Consider the following 8,891-nt stretch of genomic DNA (forward strand, 5'->3'; position numbering starts at 1 on the left):
AATGTTTTGAGAATGATGTACAAATGCGCTTTACACAATTGATGTGTGTATGGATTGCGATAACAGTTGTATGAGCCCCTAATAAAATGTTTACAAAAAAGTATCCCAGAACAAGCGTTTCAGGGATGTACCCAGCCTGCATGGCACCAGAAAGTCTAGAGCTCATCGGAATTTGAGATTCAGTTTTAAAATTTCCCTATTTGGATCCAGATTCTTCGGTAGGATCTTTCTGATCAAACTGCTCAGTAATGGTTGCCAGGCGCCTTCCAGCCTTTCAGGGCACAGGAGGTCGGTCGTTGTTCAGTGAGACCATCAGTCACACCTTCCGTTTCCTCTCCCAGTCTGACTCTCCTTCTGTTACTCTAGGTCAGTGGTCAGCAAACCGTGGTTCTCGAGCCAGGTGCAGTACTTTCGGTAAATATATGTGGCTCTGAAGTAAAATTGAAACGAAAATTTTAAGTATATTATTCAGATAATGGTGATTTCATTTTTGTCAAAATATATTTATGGCTCTGGAACTATTTTTAAATTGTTGTCAGGGACAGGAGGGGCTCTTCTGTATCAAAAGTTTGCCCAACCCTCCTCTAGAATAGCAACCTTTTACCGTGCCTTGGATGGCCACTTGCAAACTTTTAGGACCTCAGGCACTACCTTCATATCTAGGAGGAAGAGCAGGTACTGTAAATATGATTTTAGGCCAGTTAACTGGGAGATCCCATGAAGCCATGGCCCTAAAACCCCAAGAAAATAAATCCCACTTTAAGGTACTTAAAGCAACCTTAACAGCTATTATTTTTATTTTTTGTAATTATTGTCAATATATCACCCAACTTTTACCCATTCCGCTCTTTACAGGTGTACAATTTATAGGCAGCACTTCAAATAATCAGCTGTACCACTGTATCCTTAATCAATGTTATTTACCATAGCCATAAACTGAAACTCAGTGCTCCACAAGCAATGAGGTCCTGTCATTCTGACATTGATCAGTTTCTCTAACCTCCTCTTGTCTCAGACCTGCCTTCCATCTTCCTGGACGGACCTGTTGTTGTTATTGTTGTCAGTTGTCATTGAGTTGGTTCCAAGTCGGTTTGGACCCACGAAGACCCCAAGTAAAGCAGAGCCAAGCACTGTGCAGGGTTGCATCATCCCCACGAATTCCCGATGCTTGCAGCCCAGGGTGCCAATCTATTGCACGGAAGGTCTGCCTCATTGTCACTGACCCTTCACTCTATCAAGCATCATATCCGTCTCCGGGGACAAGTCTCTCCCGATAACGTGCCCAAAATACATGAGACAAAATCTCACTCTCCTAGTTTCTAAGGAACATTCTGAATGTACTTCTAAAGCAGATTTGTTCTTTCTTCTGGTTGTCCCTGATATAGTCAATCATCTTCACCAACACCATAATTCCAAGTCATTTATTCTTCTTCGGCCTTTCTGATTTGTCACCCACCATGAATGACCACATAATGTGGTGATTGAAAAAAACAAACAAACCATGGCTTGGATCAAGCGCATCTTCATACTCAACGTGGGATCTTTGCTTTTATAACACTTTAAAATGGTTTTTGGTAGCAGAAGTACCCAATGCAATACGTCATTTGACTTATTGACTGCTGCTTGTGTATGTTGATTGTGGATCCAAACAAAACGAAATCCTTGGCAACTTCTATCTTTTCTGTTTATCGTGATGCTGTTGATTGATACAAGTGTTAGGGTTTTTAACCTTCATTTTCAGCTCTGTATCTACCATCTGCAACCCTCCTGTTTCATCTTCCTGCTTCCTGTTCCTCAGCTGCTATAGGCACAGGTGTCAGGAGAGGCCCCAGGTACTATCTGACCTACAGACTTGAAGTGAACTGGGCTTACCTACGTCCACAGCTGTGTAAGTCATTGCTTGACAAAGATCTCTTTCTATACATACACACATACAAGTGTCACCGGTTTTGCTTCTTTAGAGAACCCAACATAGCCCAGTCACTAAAACACGAGTAATTATCTTTCTAGTATTCTCTGTTTCAGACGTCAGCAATGACATCCTTCATTCTACACCCTCTTCTGAATCTGGCTTGAATTTCTTGTAGTTCCCTGTCCATGTACTGCTGCAACCATTTTAAAAATTATCTTCAACAAAATTTTACTTGCATGTAATATGAATGATGTTGTTTGAAAATTTCCGAAGTCTGTGGATCACCTTTCTTTGAACTGGGCATGAATATGTAGCTCTTAAAGTCAGTTGAACAGATAGCTATCTTCCAAATTTCCTAGCATGGATGATTCTGGCTATAGTAGCCTTCCTTTGGACCTCTGCATGACTCCTTGACTTCCAATTCTCTGTCTATACCGTTTTTTCTTTTAAAAACACATCCTCCCCAATTCCCCTATTTCTTGCCCATTAATTCTTCAGATCCTGTTAAATTGTTACCTCTTCAAGGATGATTTCATTGAGCTCTGTCTTATAAAAAGACTTATCTCAAGGAAGCAGCTCACATGGTTATCGAGGCTGGCAAGTCCCAAGTTGGCATCAGGCATCAGGCTGGAGACGTCTCCTGTCTTTCATGTACAGAGGCTGATGAAGCCCAAATCAGCAAGCAGATAGCAGCAGGCTGGTAGCTCAGACTGCAGAGGCTAAGGGATCCCAAGATGGGAAAGAAACATGACAGGTCACTGGCTTGTGCCCCAACAATTGGAAATCAGATTATGAAAGTCAGATGTAGGATCCAGAGTGAGAAAAAAGCAAGAAAGCTTTGTTAGAAAGACCATGTATATTTTCCGCAAGTCACCCGACCCTGCCCCTCCCAAGAAAACTCCCTTTCAACTGATTAGTTTCTGACAGCATATCTCATCATTGAAGTGATGTCATCTTGGGGTGGGGGGGTGACGTCATCATAACTACCGAACCAAAACTAATTTCATTGACACACCCCCTTAACCATCAGAACATTCCTGACCAGACTAAATTTTTCTAAAAATAAACTCTCATGACCTTACACATCTTTCCCGAAGTACAAATATTACAGTAGTAGAGGTGAGCTTGTATTTATTCAATACATGTATAACTACAGTGAACTAATGACTCGATGAAGGGAAGTTACATTCCCAAAGTTAGAAGACTCCTCTCTCTGCACTCTCAGTGGGCTGAGTGCACACTAAGTTGGACTCTTTTGGAATACACCCAATGCCCTCTCATTCATCAAGAACTGTTTTCACATACTTTGCCAAGTACAGTTTCTGATCCAGCCAAGATATCCCCATCTGCTCTAAATGAGCACAGCATTGATCAGTGGCCCCATGTGTTCACTGTGAAAGCCAAGCCTCATAAGTTGGGGCATGAAATGACCTTGATGTTACAGGTAGTACCCTCACTACATGAATAGAGATCGGTATTAAGATGGAAGATGAAGTCACTTAGGAAGTGTTATGCAATACCGTTCTAAGGAAGCTGCTTTTGAGCTGTTCAGGACACCTTTGTTGTTGGGGGAGTTTATGGCGTTGTTCTTTTCCTAAAGAACAGACAACATTTCCTACAAAACTTGTGACCAAGAATTCTAAATATTTCTACTCTTTCCATTATTTTTTCTTAGAGCAGATGTGACAACTGGTGAAGTCTCATTTTGAAATAATACACTTCAAGTGGGAAGAGAGCACTGTGCCTTAGCTAGCTATTATACTGCTTTGTTTCTTTCCTGCTAGAAAAAAAATGCATATTGGTTTATTAAATTTTAAATAAGATAGTATTAATACTGGGAAAACCATTCTCTTTGACAGTGTCTTATCCTTTCTGTCAGTGGTTCTGTTGTGGTTAATAGCCTAGCCCATAGCTGGCCATGTTCTCAGATATGATTAATGTTTCCCTGTCTTTTACTTAATGCGCCATTAACTAATGCAAAGTAAGTGGTCCCCATGCCAAAAGCTTTTTCCATTAAATGGAAAATACATTTACTCACTTTTTGAATTAATTAAGGCCATGTGGAATTTGGAGCCAAGGATTCTAACTTACTCATTTTGTTTTAGAGAAATTTAGAAAAATATAGAGCCAGTTGTGCCCAACAGGACTCCCATATGCTTTCATAACTTAAAACAAAAATACAGACACAAGCACAAGCATTTCAACTTTTTCTCAGCCGTCCCAATTTTCATGTATTTCATTCCAGCAAGATTCTGAGGCATTCGTCATGAGCAGCCATGCATCACACTGAACACTGGTGTGTTTGGAAAGAGGGATTTCTCCAGATGGTCTTCTCCTAACTCCACAAATATTGAGTATTTTATACATTTGTATGTGCACGTGTGTTTGTTGGGCTGGCCACATAGGTAGTATAGATGATAGAGAGTTACATCTGTAGCCTGAAGATAATCAGATGCCTGCTCAACCCAAGAGTTCTGCCAGGCCGAGCCCTCTGCCCACTCTGAGAACCCTAAGAAGGAGAAATCTAATACCCAGTCTCTACCCATCAAAGGTTTATAGATATGCAGTAGGGTTGCCCAACATCAGAACTTGCTTGTTCCAGGATTTGCAGGTGCATGAAGAAGAAATAATAGTGGTTTAAGCCATGAACGGGGTTGAGGACTTGGGTCCGCTGCATGTTTTTCCTTGCTCCTAGATCAGTAACTATTTATTGACTGCCTGCTATGGACACACAGAATAGCTGAGCTGTGCACACACAGAACAGTATGGGGCTTCCAGTGATAGTTATGGCTCTCGCTCACTGCTTGTCCCAGGGTATGCCAACTCCAAGAGTTGATGTCCATTTACAGACATGCTTGAAGGACTTTCCTAGGAGGAATTTGCCTCTGAAGACACCATTCCCTATCTAGCATGAAAAATATAATATCCAGGTCTGCTCTTTTCCAAAGCCTAGAATATCAGTTCTCAAACTTGAATATGCATCTGAACCACCTGAAGAACTTGCTAATTCACAAATGATCGGGCCCTACCTCCAAGGTTTCTCATTCAGGAGGCCTGACAACTTGAGTCCCTGGGTGACTCAAATGGACACGTGCTCAACTAACCAAACGTTTGGCATTCAAACCCACCAGAGGCACCTCAGCAGAAAGGCTGTGGCAAACTGCTTCTGAAAGGTCACAGACTCAAAAACCCGATGAAGTGCAATTTTATTCTGCCATGATTCAGAACAGCAGATGGTTGCTTTCATTGGAGGAAGAAGAAATCCCATGCCCAGCTCCCGGGAGATGTTCTTACTGGTCTGGGAATCACACCTTTACAGCTCCTGGGTCAAAAAGAGCCAGCCCCCAGCTGCAACCACGGGCTCAAGCCTAGAAACAATTGTGAGGCTGGCACAGGAGAGGGGCGTGTTGGGTTCTGTTGAGCACAAGGTCATTCTGAGTCAGAACAGACTCAATGGTACCCGCCAGCACCAACAAAGCAGCCAGAGCCCCACTGGCTCTTATTGCAGCTCTACTTCAGGACCCTCTTACACTTGGTTCAAACAGAAGGACACTGTTGAGGATGGGGTAGGACCGGGCAGACTTTGTTCTGTGACACATGGAATCTCAATGAGTCGGAACTGACTCATGGTACCTAACATGCATGCACACATGGTGCCCTACCCCCAAAGGAAAAGACACAACAGCTGCAGGAGGAAGTCTTGTAGCATTGTTTCAACCCTGGTGGTAGGGATTGCCACCAACCTGTTGCCATTTTGCTGACTCCAGCTAACGACAACCCCATGTCTGGCAGAGTAGAACTATGTTCTGGAAGATTTTTTAATGACTGACTTTTCAGAAGTAGAACTCCAGGCCTTGCTCCTGAGGAATCTCTGGGTGGACTCAAACCTTGTAGTTAGCAGGTGAGCCCCTTAACCTGAACCCTTTTTCTAAATCGCCTTTAGTTTGCATCACTAAAACCTGCCACAGCCGGTTTGAGGTGAAAGTCTGGAGGGGGCTGTCATCCCTGAAATGACTTCTCTTTCTCTCCCCTGCTTAAGAAGGGGTCTGGGGAAATGGTTCCCAAGAAGATGGGAGGCTGATTGGGATCCCAGCCAGCGTGTTGCCTTCCTTCAGCGTCTCTTGTGGTTTAAATCCATTTGTCAGAGATGAAGTCACAGTATGTCACACCGAGTGAAGGGGGGCTGACTTGGGGGATTTGTGGGACAGCTGCTACTGCTGCAAGACATTCTTAAAGCTTCTTACGGAACAGTTTAGCCTTCGCTCTTTCTCCCCACTCTCTTCTCCCCTCCCTCCATTTCTCTACCTCTCTCCTTCCCGCCTTCCTCTCTCGCTTCCTTCCTTTCTTGTGCACTTGCTCTCTTGCTTTCCTTGGGGCGTCTGTGCACACCCGAACTTTCAGCGGATAACGATGTCTTTGCTAAGGCTGACTCCCCAAAGATGGATGCAGCATGATTGAATTCTAAGTTTTATATATAATGAGGGATGTAATCAAGGTGGAGACCCTTCCTGAAAAATAATTAGCTTTGCGGATAGAGGGCTCAACAGAAACATAATAATTAAATTGCCTCCCTGCTTTTTATTTTACTGAGAACACGAAGCTATATTGATCTTCTTTCAAACCAGATACAGATTCGTGCCGCCCTTTGGCTATCACAAATGTTATCTCAAGTGCTCTAGGAAAAGTAATGAACTTGAGAAGTCTACGCTAATATGCTAACAAATTTTGGGAAATCCCTATACTCAGGACTTCTAAATGCCTGGTTTGGGGTTCTGAACTCCTCCAGGTGAGAGGACGCCAATGGGTGATCCTGGTCTTGTAACTATATGGTGATGCTCCCCACGTGGGGAGGTGGGAAAGAATCGAAGAGGAGAATCAGTCTTAAAATATTTCCATATTTCATGTAACTGAAACCATACAGTACTTATCCTTTTGTAACAGAATTATTTCATCTAGCATGATGTTTTCAAGGTTCATCCATGTTGTGCCCTGTATTGGGACTTGGGACTTCATCTCTCTTTATGGTAGAGTGATATTCCATTGTGTGTGTGTGTGTGTGTGTGTGTGTGTATACCGTAATTTACACGTTCATAATTGATGAATTCTTTGGTTGTTTCCGCCTTTTAGCTATTATGAAAAGTGCTACAATGAAAAAGAGAGCAAGTGAGTGAGTCACATACACACACACACACAGACAAGAGTGACGGACAACAGGAAGCTCTAGGCTAGACATGGAGTAGAAAATGATCTACTTTCAGGTTCAGCTTATAGCTCAGCCAGATGTGATCTTAGTAAAAGTTCCTTAGAGAAACCCTTGACATTGAATAATTTCTAGTTTTCTAGATCCATCTCCTAAACCCAGTCTTTTGACCTACTCTTCCAACCTTCTGACCTTGATTGCCAAGCCTATTCCTCAACTAATCTTGTTAATTTTACATCTCCCAGGACCGTCCTGCCCCTCTGTTCACTACTGAATACCTCCCTTCACTGTTGAATGACCTCCTCCTGCCCAGAGACTGACCGTGTTGGGTCCCTTTGCACACATATCTGTGTGAAAACTGAATCAATAGGTACCAGCTTTATGGCTTCTGACCTCATGGCCTTTCTGAAGGAAGTTCTCGGCTTGAAATAGCCCAGAAAGTCAGTACACCCCCTATTTTGCTCCCATTTGTACTCTGGCCATCTTGTGTTATAACTGTCTCTTTACGTTTTTCCTGCTTACTTTTCTGTTTCCTCCGTCACTACTGGACTGTGAACAACCTGCAGATTGCAGTTTGCCTACCAATGGTGGTTGTTGCTACTGTTAGTTGCCAGAAGCTACCCCCAACACAGGGAGACTCTGTGGTCAACAGAACAAAACACTGTCTGGTCCTATCCCATCCCCAGGATTGGTTGCAGAGCAGACCATTTGGATCCATTGGGTTTTCCCTTGGTTGATTTCCAGAAGTAGATCAACAGGCATTGCTTCCTGGTTTATCTTAGTCTGGAAAATCTCCTGTCACGTACTCTACACCCTAGCCACACACAAGCCTCCACTGCCAGATGAGCAATGGCTGTACAGAGGGTGCAATGGGGAGAGATCAAACCCTGGTCTCCCCCATGGAACCACCAGTGCCCTCCTATGGCTGTATAAGAAGCTATGTAATTTTTGTTTCTATAAGATAATTTCTTTTTAATGTCACAGTTTTCATAATATTGATAAAAAAGAATTAATCCTGAGAACTTAGTTTATGATTTTGTTATTGAGCACCTTTCAATTTTTGATGGCACTGCTCTGTTTTCATATGTCATAAATGTATAAAAGCTATTGCCTTATTACTACAAGGTAATTTTACTGATAGTCACCAAGGGAGAGAGTGTAATAGTCTTCCAGTATTCACCTACTGTGGAAAATCCATCATATAAAAAATAAAAGCTTTGGCATTTGTAAATAAATGGACTATGCTGTGTTTATTTTACTGCCAACTTATTTTGTCCAGTCTCTTTTAAAATATATGTGATTATCACTAAATTTAAGAAGCTCTGGTGAGGTTGTGGGTTAGGCCTTGGGCTGCTAACCCACCAGCAACTCCATGGGAGAAAGATACTCCCATGAAGATTTATACTCTCAGAAACCCCAGATAGGGTCACGCTGAGTTAGAATTGACTTGATGACAGTGGATATTAAAATACTCATTTCTCAAAAGAAGAAGAAAGCACATTTGATGTTACCTTCTTTTTGCTAATTGTTGATATGGAACTATTCATTCCAAAGAGTTTCCGAGTTTAGGGTTTCCAAGAATAGAAAATAAGCCAGGACTTGAATTTTATTTATGTTTTTAACTTTCTCTACTTACCAAAGAGTCCCAGGGTGACCAAAGTGGTTTTGACTACTAACCAAACGTTAGTAGCTCAAACACACCCAGAAATGCCTCCTAAGAAAAGCCTAGAGATTGGCTCCCAAGAGATCTGCTTCCAACCTTGAAAACCCTATGGAGTA

This window comes from Echinops telfairi, unplaced genomic scaffold, assembly GCF_000313985.2.
Source record: "Echinops telfairi isolate 266 unplaced genomic scaffold, ASM31398v2 ScPeMD7_53;HRSCAF=182, whole genome shotgun sequence".
Classification (NCBI taxonomy): domain Eukaryota; kingdom Metazoa; phylum Chordata; class Mammalia; order Afrosoricida; family Tenrecidae; genus Echinops; species Echinops telfairi.